We start from the raw sequence: 12535 nt of genomic DNA on the forward strand, positions 1-12535 counted from the left end.
TGTGAGTTCGAGGCCAGCCTGGTCTCCAGAACGAGTGCCAGGATAGGCTCCAAAGCTACACAGAGAAACCTTGTCTCGAAAAACCAAATAAATAAATAAATAAATAAATAAATAAATAAATAAGGTGAAATTTTAATTTACATCTCCCCTTTGAAGAGTTGCTTGATATTTAAAAAATATTAGTATTGACTAATTTGGAAATAAACTGGGATCAAAATCCCTGTTCACATTAGTAATGGACACAAAAAGGCCCTGGGACAAAATGAGAACTGAGCAGAATACAAGCACTGAATACATGTCTGAAGGGCAGATCCCCTTCTGCAGAGAACTCATGTTCGACGAAGTGGTGTACACATCGAGTTTCCTGTCAAACACCTACAAAGCCTTGCCAGTTCAAATGGCACACTAGCAGCATGACTGGGTCACTAGAAGACGGCCAACGAAGGAAGGTTCAGTGGGCAGTAAGAAGAGGGAAGTGACACAAAGACACTTGCAGCAGGCAGGCATTGTCCTGCATGTCCTGCATCTTACTTTTTAGTTAGCTACAAATAATGGGTTACATTGTGACATTGTTACATTGTGACATGTTCACACACATGTATCATGTACCTTGTTCATATTCCCTCCCCCTAACCCTGTCATCTCCATTCCCCACTTGCTGATCCCCTTCCTCCTCCCAAATAGTCCCCTGTAAACGCTGCATTACACACACACACACACACACACACACACAACACACACACACACACACACACACAGAGAGAGAGAGAGAGAGAGAGAGAGAGAGAGAGAGAGAGAGAGGAAAATACATTGTATTTGTTGTTCTGAGTCTGCCCTACTTTGTTTACATGATGGTTTCCAATTCTAATTATTTTCCTGCAAATGACATAATTTCATTCTTTATGGCTGAATAAAATTCCATTGGGTGGAAATACACATTGCTGTAAATAAAAAACAACAATTACTTTTATGTGTTGAGGTGTTTTGCTTGTGTGCTGGCTAGTTCTATGGCAACTTGACACAAGCTAGAGTCGTTGGAGAGGAAGGAACCTCATTTGAGGTTCTGATGGGGCTCTAGGCCCTCTAGGGAGGGCATTTTCTCAATTAGTGGTTATGCATCAGCTGCAGCCTCCAGGTTCCTGCCCTGTTTGAGTTCCTGCTGTTGTTTCTCTCAATGGACTGTGACTCAGCCTATGTAAACCAAATGAACGCCTTTCTCCACAAGTTGCTTTTGGTCATGGTATATCATCACAACAACAGTAACCATGAGACAGCCTGCATGCATGTCTGTATACTATGTACTTGACTGGTGCCTCTCAAATCCTTTGGAACTGGAGTTATAGTTGTGGGCTGCCATGTGCTGGAAAGCAAACCTTAATTGGTTCTCTGGAAGAGAAGTTAGCGATCTTGACCAATGAGCTTCTCTCTAGCTCCACCATATTTTCTTTATCCAGTCATCAGTGGAGAGGTATCAAGGCTGCTTCCATTTCTTGGTTGTTGTAAAGATGGTTGTGCAACTATTTCTTTGGTGTGTTGTCTTAGAGTCTTCTGGGTCTATACTCAAGGTCTATGCAGTATGTAATATAATAGTTGTATTTCCCATTTAGCAAGGAACTCTTCCACTCATTTCCAGGATGGTTGAACCAGTTTATACCCCTGCCCCTGGGTTGTAGAAGACTCCCTTTCTACACTTTTTGCAACATTTTTTTTTCCTTAATGATGGCCATTATAACTGGGATGTGAAATCTCAGGTAAGCTTTAATTTGCATTTCCTTGATAACTAAGAATTTGAGATTTTCCAAATATTTATTGCCTTTGTATTTCTTCCTTTTTTTATTTTTTTGAGAACTAAATATGTGTTCAATTTTTTGCCTATTGTTACTAATTAGATAATTTCTCCTTTTGGAATTTAACTTTTGGCATTCTTTACATATCATAGATATTAATCCCCCGTCAGATATATATGGTCAACAAAGTTTTTTTTTTTCTATTCTGTAGGCTGTTGCTGACTGCCCCCTTGTTACAGAGAAGCCTTTAGCCTTTTAATTTCATAAAATTCATTTGGCAATTTTCAGGATTATTTCCTATGCTGCTGGAGTTCTTTAGTGGAAAGTCCTCGCCTACATCTTCAAGGGTTTTTGTCTGTTTTTCTCTAGTAGTTTCACAGTTCCAGCTCTTACATCTTGACTTTGGCTCATGAAGACAGAAAGGGATCTGTCTTCCTTCTTATATGGAAATCCAGTATCCCAGCATCACTTGTGGATGAGGCTACCTCAATTTTTTAAAAAACTTGTCAAATATTTCTGTTCTTTATTCTGTTCTATTGATTCACATGTCTTTTTTTGTACTAGTGCCATGCTATTTTTGTTACTATAGCTCTATAGCATAACTTGAGGTCAGGTATCCCAGGGTCAGCTTGCTCTTGCTGCTTAGGATTGCTTTGGCTATTTAGGGTCACTTTTATTTCCATGAGCTGTTCAATTATTTTAAAATGTTTGGGTGGAGAAGCACTTGTAACTTTAAAAATGTATTTCCAGTTTTATTGAGTTGTGATAAGAATTTTTGATTTCATTACTTCTTGGTAGAACTTATTAAACTTTTCTAGATATTGCACACATGGCCAGTTAACATGAATGTCCCCAAGTACTTAAAAAAGGGACAATTTCTCTTTTATAAGGCTGAAGAGTTCAATATGTATTCATAAGGTCTACCTAAGCATTATGGCATTTATGTATTGTCTTTCTCCCCACTCCCCTTCTCTCCTCCCTACATGCCCTATCTTGAATAGGACCTGGCCACCTCCTCTAATTAATGTGTGTCCCTGTGTTTCTCCTCTCAGCCCTGTATTTATGCTCCATGAAGGCTGCTGCTTCGGTCTTTACTATGAGTTATGGCCCTTAGAATCAGAGATCTGTTGGGCACTCACAGATAGTAATATCCATGGAGTTTGTCCTGTGAGATATCAAGTGCTTCCCCATCGGCATCTGCCGGGTATTTCTGCCATGCTTTTGATTCAGCCGTCCTTTACAAGTGCCTCTTCACAGTGAAGAGCTGAATTCTGCAGGGTGAGTCAGGCTGAAAATTTGTTTCTTAAGTGTGCTGAGACGATTTACATTTATTACTATCAATTAAAGCTGGGTCTCGGTCCTGTCATTTGCATATATTTACTGTGCAGATTCCACTGACCACTGTCCACTCTTTAATCTCTGCTAAGATAATTTTTGGTGATGAGAATATCTTCCTGCCTGGCTTTGGTGCTTGTTTCCCACTAACTGAAACTGTTCACACACTTTTCCTTTCCCCCTTCCCCACCTTTCGAGCTTTGCCTCCTTCACATGATCCCTCTGAATTATTCACATTCTAAGGTAAAACGAACAAATATATTCTACTTTCTTATTTTTCCTTTCATGTACCTAAAAATCTTTTTTTCTACTTTTTCAGAGCATAAAACTACTATCATTTTCTGCTTACTCTTATCTCCACCTATGGTTTGCTGAACACCTTTGGTTGTATAGTTAGTGCTTATGCCCAGTCCCTTAAGATTCTCCCCTTGTATATTATTTAGCTGAAGACTGTCTTCTAGTAAATTCCAGGAAAGGGTGACATTAGTCTAACATGCCCCCATTTTTCTTGTTTAAATTGTTCTATAAACAAGCACATGAAAAGATGCTTAGCACCGTTAGTTACTAGAGAAATGCAAACAAAACCATAGGAGACACTACTTCATACTCAAGGTAGAGAGGCCAGAACTCTTACACACTGTGCTGGTAATGTATGGTAAAATGATTCAAAGGCTATGGAAAATAGATTGAGGTAGGCATAAAACCATCACATGGCCCAGCAATTCAATTTCTAGATATACTCAAAAGAGTTGAAAAGAAGTAAATGGATTCTCCTACCCACATATTCATAGTAATATTATTCAGTATCCAAAAGGCAGAGTCAACCCAGATGTCTATCAATTGATGGCTAGAAAAATTAGCATATTCACTCGATGGCATATTACTAATCCATAAAAATAATAAGGACTGATGCATGCTACAACATGGATGAACCCTGAAAAACTTAAGAAATGAGGTATATAAGATACATTTGTATGACATATCTAACCTAGAATAGGTAAATTCATAAAAACAAAAAGCAGGTCGGCCCATAACTGGAAGTGGCTACTGGGAGTTAATTATTTAGTTGTGGAGTGATGGTAATGTTTGCAAAGCAGGAACAGATCGCTGTATGACATTGTGAACGAACCAATGACACCAAACTGTTCACTTTTACATAGTTGATTTTTTTACATAGTTCACTTTTACATGTGAATTTCACTACAATAAAAGTCATTTCCCTAGACCCTCGATATTTGAAGACTGGTGGAGTTGGATCTCTTGGCATGTGACAGGTTTCACTACCGTCTGCCTTGCATCTTGACCTGGAGAACTCTAATGCTGACCTGATTTTTACTTCCTGTAAGCTTCCTCTCCTGCCGGGAAGCTGAAGGATTGGTTTCTTTTGCTGTAATTTTGAGTAATTTTCTTGGACAACTGCTCAGGGTGTCAAAGCTGACTGCTTTGAAGCAATTTTCCTACATGCTGGGTCCTTCAATATTCAAGATTCAGTGCTTTCTTTCAGGGGGTGCTGTCTTGTAGTCATATTAGTTCCAATTCACTTTTTTGCCATTAGTATCTCCAATAATACTTTTGCATATCTGTCTCTATGTCTGCTATTTTCTCACTGATGCCTTCTACTTCTTTATTTCATATCATTTTCCCATCTTTATTTCTACCCACTATCTTTTCTAAGTCTACTTTTGGCTGCATTTTTTCTCTCTTAGGTATCTTGTTATTTTGTTACTTCAAACTCATTTTTTCTTCAAATTCTTTCCTAAAATCAGCTTTCCACCTAAGAAATCCCAGAATGGTGTGTGACCAATTTTCAGCGTCCTTGTGTCATTCTTCCTAGGACCTCTTCTGGGGTCTGCCCTTTTAGCTTGGATTTCCTGAAAGAAGGGAGATCTTCAACCAGGCTTGCTTGTAGACACAGTCTGCAGGGAGTCAGGAGGGAGGAAGTGGGAGGAATAAGAGGGTTGGATGGAGAAGCCAATGCAAAGCTGTGTTTTTTAAGTTGATCACTCTGTGAGTGACAGTGGACTGATACTGCTAGCCCTTCTGAGGAACTGCACAGAATACATCTCCACTCCATCAGAACAATGGAGAAGGCAAGTACATACTCTTCAGGTCATCCTGATCTCACTGGTCATGAGTCTGCTTGTAATGTTAATTCTTGTGAACAGCTGAAGGAGTAAAGAATGAGAGGCACGGTGTAAAAGACGTGTCATATACTTATGCTTCTGAGACTCATCAGCTAAGAGCTCAGCACTGGCAAACACTGTTGAGAATATGAATGATCTGCTTTTTAGTGTTTAGGTTTTTTTCTTCAAATAAGCTAAACTGTTGGCTTCAGGTTGGGTTTCAGAACATGAACTTTTGATCGACAGTTGCCAGACCCTCCTTTGTGCCTAGCTGTCTTGAGTGGACCTGTTAGCTTAGCTGCCACTCTTTTCAAAACTGGTTATGACAGCCTGGATGCTCTGAACACTTTCTGGATGCCTTGAGAATATCTGTACTCTGACTGGAAGGAGCATGGCAGCCATTGCTCCAACCACGACTGTTCCAGCCTATACTAGTGCTGGAACACTTCACTCTGGTGGCCTGCAGATGACCCTGTTTTCACAGCTCCAGATGCCTGCATCCCAGACCTGGTAGCAGTGATCATCTGTAAAACCAACAGGAATAGGACCACTTCTCTAGTAAAAGCTTCTGATTGATGGCAAAGAGGCCATGCTTATGTGAGGCTTGTGATTGCTTTTTTTCAATTGCATTTTATTTATTTATTTATTTATTTATTTATTGGTTTTTCGAGACAGGGTTTCTCTGTGGCTTTGGAGGCTGTCCTGGAACTTGCTCTGTAGACCAAGCTGGTCTCGAACTCACAGAGATCTGCCTGCCTCTGCCTCTCGAGTGCTGGGATTAAAGGCGTGTGCCACCAACACCCGGCCATGATTCCTTTTATATAAATGGCCATGATTCCTTTTATATAAATATATAATATATATATTTATATATAAACATTTTTCACACAATATATTCTCATCATGGTTTCTCCTCCCTCAACTCCTCCTAGATCCTTTCCGCCTGCCCAACTCCAATCCTTTCTCTAGAAAGCAAACGAACAGGTAAACAAAAGAAAGACAGAAAAAAACCCCACAAGAATCACATGCACAAAGCCCATTAAAACACAAAACTGGGAACCATAACATACAGTAAGACAAAAATGCCTCAACAAAGCAACACAAGACAAAATGGCTACCAAAATAACATTGAGTTCATTTTGTGTTGGTCTTCTACTACGTAACAAACCCAGTGAGACTTCAATGGAGAAAACTAATTTTTATTTTGTAACTGGATGTCAATTGGAGATGGTGTCTTGGTTAGGGATAGGAACTCATGTCTACTCCCCTCTCTCAGTCCTGGGAACCTGTCAAGCTTGAGCCTGTGCAGGCCCTGTATACGCTGCCAGTGTCTATGAGTTCATCTGTGCAACAGTTTGGAAGACACTGTTTTCTTGGATTCATCCATTACTCCTGCTCACCCCCATCCCTCTGCCCCCCTACAATCTTTCCATCTCTTCAGCATAGCTACTGACTTCTGAGGGAAGGGTTTGATGAAAATATCCCATTCAGGACCGTGTGCCCCAAAGTCTCTCACTCTGCACATTGTCCAGTTGTGGGTCTCTTTGTTAGTTCCCACTTACTGCATGAAGATGATACTCTGATGATGGCTAAGACACTGATCTATAGTTATAGGAGAATGTTGTTAGGAGCAATTTTATTGCTGTTTCTTTAGCAGAGCAATAGTATTGGGTTTTTCCCTAGGCCAATAGCATATCTAGTCTCATGTTGGCCACCTGAGCAGTGTCAGGCATGGGTTCCATCTAATTGAGTTGGCCTTAAATGTAACCAGAGTGGTTGGTTATTCCCACAATGTCTTTGCCACTACTGCATCAGTGTATCATGCAGGCAGCTCACCATTTTAGATCACAGGGTTTGTAGATGGGTTAATAGTGACCTTTCTCTTTTATAGTTGCAGAGTACATTTTGGTGCCATGAACTGTGTAAGTTGTGATTGGTTCTTATGTGAGGCTCATGACTGATGGAAGTAGAAGCTATGATGTGACTGGGTGGATTATACCCTGAACACTAGCTTGGCATACCTATTTCTAGTTAGCCTAGCAAGCTGTTTTTTTACTCATCTGCTAGCCTGGAGGCTTCTTTTCTATGCACTGGTTAACGCCCTGCCCCCAATTCCAGACCTTTTTTTGAAAGGTCTTTTGCCTACTGTCTGTCTGCTTGTGGTCTTTCTGACTGGGGAGGTGGGCTAAACTAGTTGTAAGAACAGTAGACAAAAATCCGGGGCTTTTAGTTTGGTAGCAGCAGCAGCAGCAGCAGTGGGGAGGTTGCTGAAGTGTCCAATAGAGGTACCAGGAGCTGAGGGCCTCAGCACTCACAGGTTAGAGCTGTAACACCGAGGTAACTGAGCTCCCCATCCCTGTAGCTCTTACCAGGAGCCAGCAGAATTCCAGGAGCAATGGAGGGAAGAATAGACAAAAAGCTAGGGATGGTTGAAGTATTGAGATGGTGAAAGATGGTAGAGAAACTGAGAGGCTGCAAAGAGCTAAAGGTGGGAGATGAGACTCCACAGGATGCCAGCTCTGGTCCATTAGAAGACTTCCAGAGTGCCGAGGGAACAGAGTTTGTGGTCCTGATAACCAAAGAACGGAAATTGGCTTCTGCTAACACTTTAAACCCTATATCACGCGCCTTACTTGAGGACCTCGCACAAGAACTCTCTGCCTTTGTAGCCTCTGGACTCAGGGCCATCAACAGTAAGGGGACTGCCCTTTGCCTGTCTGTGGTTTCCATCCATGTAGAATAAAAGAACTTCTCACCAGCTGTTTGTAGCACTTCTGGTGATTTAACTGAGAAGTTGTCTCTCCAGTCTCAGTGTTGTCCACTGAGCATGTGTCTTTTATCTCTATCTGCTTTTAAGATTTTCTTTTTCCTTTGGTCTTTCAATTTTTCTATAATGTATCATAAACACTTTTGTGTGTTTAAGAAACCTAGACATACAGGACTAAATAATTTAAAAATGTTTAAAATTACATTAAAGCAGTTATTTTGTGTTTATGTGTGGATTACTCATGCTATGATGTGTGTGTGTGTGTGTGTGTGTGTGTGTGTGTGTGTGTGTGTGTGTGCGTGTAGGTCAGAAGATAATTTGCATGGGTTGTTTTTCTTCTTCCACCATTGTGGTAATGATTTGAGGATGTAGAGGGTAACTTGTAGAGTGTGGCTTCTGACAGTGACAGGCGGTGGTTCTAGCAATCTGAGAATTCTTAATCCATTCAGAGATGGGAGAATGAGAACAGGGCTTTAGGCTGGACAGTCTGCTTCCCAGTAATTGCTGTCCTGATGATTTAGTTTTTCAGAGTCCTGATTCAACTTGTGGAAGACTTACTTGGATCTCAAGTCAAATACCAACTTTTTCCCTTCAAGACCCAGAGGTCTATGAAAGTTCTGTGTGGCCTCTCATCTTCACGTTCAAGCTGGCAGGTGCCTCTGAAGGAAGAGCAGCCCCAGTGCTAGGCTTGTCCTCCAGGCCCGCACCAGGCTGGACCATGTGCTATGTCAGCTCAGGTAGCCAGGTGGCATTTGGACATTTTCAAATTATGTCTACATGTTCTCAACAGAGGGTGACTCTGACCATCAGATTCACCAATACTGGGTAGAACACCATCCTGCTGAAGAGGGTTCCCTCTCAAACCACAGACTCTTCTATTTTGGCACTGAAATGTTAGAAATGGATGGACTTCAAAAACATGGTTTAAAAATTATGTGGAAAGAAGCAAGCTGTATAAACAATGTCTGCAGCCTGACACATATGTAAATAAAAAGCAAACAATTCTATACATATTTTGTGGGCAAATGTGTTTACATACGAATGGTGAACTGGGGGTGGGCAGCAGGTCTGGATTACTGGTGGTACACAGCAGAAGACTTTAACCATCTGTACTCTGATTTCTAATGAACATATGGGCATGTGGGACTTGTGCTATTTTAAAATTGTTATTCATTAAAAAATAAAGGCAACAAGCATGCCCAGATTTGGGTGACTACTTCTGGTTGGTGGGATGACAGGCAGTTGCTATTTCTTTCATCCTCTCCAACTTAGTGATGTTCAACTGACAGCCACAGAGGTTTCATCCTCATCTTGTATTCTTATTGAAGATGGGTGCAGGATTCCCTTTCTGTTTTGGATTTTCTTGGACCAACCGGGGACCCTTCCTGATAGAGAAGGGTTTGGGTGAACTCAAGTTTCTTAGCTCAACATTGCCCTCTTCTGTTGCTACAGCACTGTTTAGTTTCTTTAGGAAATGTCCATTTTTTTTTATTGATTTAATTTTATTCATTGTGTTTCTTGGGAAACCAGTTGGTTCTCTCTTTTATTTCACTATGTCTCCAAGGAGTATCTCCCGCTTCCAAAAATGGCCTCCTCCCGGTTGCACCTGTTCCTGCATCATCCACGTGGCTTCCTTTTCTTCAGGAGCTAATGATCTGACTTCGCCAAGTGTGTTCTACTGCTGCTATGGAAAAACATCTGAGGTAAAATTAATTTTGACTCACAGCTTAGGTTTCAGCAGTGCTCACTGGGCCCTGTCGTTTGGAGTCTGTGGTGAAGGAGAACATATGGTGAGGAGAATGTGGCAGGCAGGGTGGACATCCAGGAAGCAGAGACGGGGAGGGGCTAGGCTCACCGTCTCCTTCAAGAGCATCCCAATGTCCCAACCTCTTCTTAACAGGCTCCACCCCCTTCCAATAGCAACCCGGGCTGGATGGCCACACTTGTAAGACACTAGCGTCTAGGGGACATTATAGACTCTAAGGGCAACACCAGGGCTCACCAGCAGCTCCAATACTCGGCCATTCAGGTTGGTTGGTCCCTCTCCTCTGCTGGCATCATCTGTGTTCTTCCACCACTTGAATTCTGTCAGACCCTGTTATGCGAAACACATGCCTGGCCAGCAGTGGGTTTCTGAGCTGACATTTACTTGTTTCCTCACTTATGCATAAAAACGTACTTGTAGGATTATCTTTCTCCTCACTCCATTGCAGGAATTGATTGTTTCTTGTCCCTTTAGAAACCAACAATAACATGCTGTTTTTTTTTTTCAACTGAAAATGAATACATGTATTTTAACCTTTAGAAAAGATTATATCTTAGTTATCTTGTTTTGCTATCTGCTTCTAATTTCATTGCCTTTTGCTTAGAGTAGTGTCGTCTGAAGATCTGAGGCCTTTGGAAACTGAGATTTCCTTTGTGGTTGAGTGTGCTGTTGATTTCCTTTGAATGTTCCATGTGTGTTCTATGTCTGTCTGAGCTTAGAGATTATGCTAAACAAATCTAAATTTTTTCTCCATCTCTGATGTGCCATGTCTGTGAGTTAAAATTTAGGACTGAAATTACTGCAGCCCATAACATACTCATCCCACTGGCTGCTGGGAGTACTTTGAGGCTAAGTTCCTTGGTGCACGCACTCTGGATTGCACATATCTGTGGCCCACTGTTCCCTTTAACAATGCAAAACTTTGTCTTTTGTTTCCACCGTGAATTCTCACAGTCTGATAGGAAAACAGTTAAGTTCCCCTAATGTTCACAGATTCAGTATGTGGGTTTGATACCCTCTGTCTTTCTTGTTTGGGTCAGAGAGAAGTCTACCTAATATCTTGGTTGTGCGGATAGTATCTTAAGTTTTCTTCCACAATTTTCTTATTTCCTTGCTATTAGTAACTTGGGAACCTATGACAAAGCATTATCTGTACCAATGACAGCTTGATTTTGGTCAAATGTTTCCTTAGACATTTATAAAGCTTCCCTTTTGTTTCCTGACCAGGGCTGCTGGAGCACCTGCCTCTGTGACCTGAAGCTCCGTTTTAAAAATCATTTCCAGAAGGGTGATGAACCCTGTCATGTGCATGAAGACAAGCCTGTGCCATGTATGTTGGCATGTACTGTCATCTCGCTACTTGGGAAGTTGAGGCAGGAAGGCTTCAGTTCAAGCCAGGAATGCCACACTGGCCTGATAGCAGTTCTTAGCCCCATTGCCACCTCAAAAGAGAGGCATACAATAGAGCATTTTGAGAGGCCCCTGAACTGCCACAGATGCTAGTAGCCAAAGCATGGGGAATGCCAAGCAAAGCGAGAGAGAGAACAGGGGAAAGGGTACTCTCACTTTCAAAATAGGTGCACAGGGCAGGGGGCTCCCAAGTTCAAGAAAGCTGGGATATAATCAAGTGAGCTCCAGGCCAATAGGAGATGCATAGTGAGATGGTCTAGAAAAACAAGGTCACGCTGCCAGCCAATGAAACAGGCAGGCAGACAGACATGGGTGTGTTCGGTTGAATAGAGGTCTGAGCCGAATAGGTAATAGGAAGATAAGAATCAGGCACTAATTTAAAAATAGAAAAGCAAATAGAGGCTGCAGAGCTGTCTCAGTGGTTAAAAGCACTTGCTGTGCCTCTAGATGATCTGAGTTTGGTCCCAGCACCCACACGGCAGCTCACAACTTCCCTTAACTCCAGCCCCAGCAGATCTAGCAACCTGTTCTGGCCTCGACAGACACCCTGATTCACATATGCTTACCCCCAGAATGACAAACACATAGACATAATTAAAAATACATTTTAAAACTCAAACAAGAACAAATGGTGTTTAGTGAACAGAGAAATGGTGCTGTTATAGTAACGAGAATGTGATTTTTCTGGAGTGTGAAGGGACAAAAAGAGCACACATCTCAGGGGGGAAGCCACATTCTGTCTGACAGTGCCAGACATGGCTCCAGAGCACAAGCCAATGTTATCTGGAAAACAAAGGGGTGCAGGGCTTGATGGTGCATGCCTGCCTTTGCCTTTAATCCCAGCACTCCGGAGGTGAAGGCAGGCAGATCTCCACAAGTTTGAGGCCAGCCATGTCTGTATAGTGCTTTCCAGGCCAGCCAAGGCTACGCAGTGGGATCCTGTATTATTATTATTATTATTATTATTATTATTATTATTTTAAGAAAAGACAGATAAAGAAAACAGAGGCCAGGACAAAGGAAGGCCATACCTAGAGTGTAGGCTGGGCTTCCAGGAGTTGAACTGTGAGGTGCTGTCTACTGGTAACACTTTGAGACAGAAGTGAAAAATTCTACTTTGCCAGAAGAAAGAGGATGTTTTCTAACTTTGTATTCTTAGCTTTAAAATGTTTGTTTCTAGTACTTTGATATTTTCTGGTTGACCTAGAGGCTGTTTTTGTTTGGAACAAAAGGATGTAAAACTGTGTTTGCTCCCACTCATGGATTTAATTAGGCATGGTGCCCAATCTATAATAAATCATGGTTTTGGTTTCTCTTTGTTAAGGGAGTCAGAGGCCTTTAGGCATGG

Source organism: Cricetulus griseus, chromosome 3, assembly GCF_003668045.3.
Source record: "Cricetulus griseus strain 17A/GY chromosome 3, alternate assembly CriGri-PICRH-1.0, whole genome shotgun sequence".
NCBI lineage: Eukaryota > Metazoa > Chordata > Mammalia > Rodentia > Cricetidae > Cricetulus > Cricetulus griseus.